The following is a 511-nucleotide window of genomic DNA, read 5'->3' as shown; positions in this document are numbered from 1 at the left end:
TTATCTTCAATTTCCATTCTTCCACAAAATTTTATTTGTTAACTGTTTCACAATGTTTGGCTCTTTATAAATGTGTTCTTAGTTAATTTGTCAACAACCTCTCGATTCCAAAAATTATCTTTTTAAATTCAGAGCTGGGTTCTATTAACCCCACCATATGAAACATGGTTGATCCATGAGGGTATATTTCATAATCTTCTAACGAAATAATCGAATATTATTAGTTTTTTTAGATTCTGAGTGGAACGATGAATGTATTGATTTTACAATGATGTGTGTTTTTTTTTTTATTTTTTTTTATTTTTTTTTTTATTTTTTTTTTTATTTTATTTTTTTTATTTTTGTGTCTGTCATCACGTTTTAGGACAGTAAAAGTGCTTGGATTTTCTTCAACAGTACCTTTTCTGATAGGAAAGTGAATCTAGTTGGTACTTTGGGGGGTCAAAAGTAAAATTTTTCCAATAGTTTTCAAACGCGCCGTGAAAAACAAAAGAAAAATTAAGGAAAAACG

The sequence above is a fragment of the Acyrthosiphon pisum genome, chromosome A2, assembly GCF_005508785.2.
Source record: "Acyrthosiphon pisum isolate AL4f chromosome A2, pea_aphid_22Mar2018_4r6ur, whole genome shotgun sequence".
Classification (NCBI taxonomy): domain Eukaryota; kingdom Metazoa; phylum Arthropoda; class Insecta; order Hemiptera; family Aphididae; genus Acyrthosiphon; species Acyrthosiphon pisum.
Note: the sequence above shows the minus strand (reverse complement) of the source record.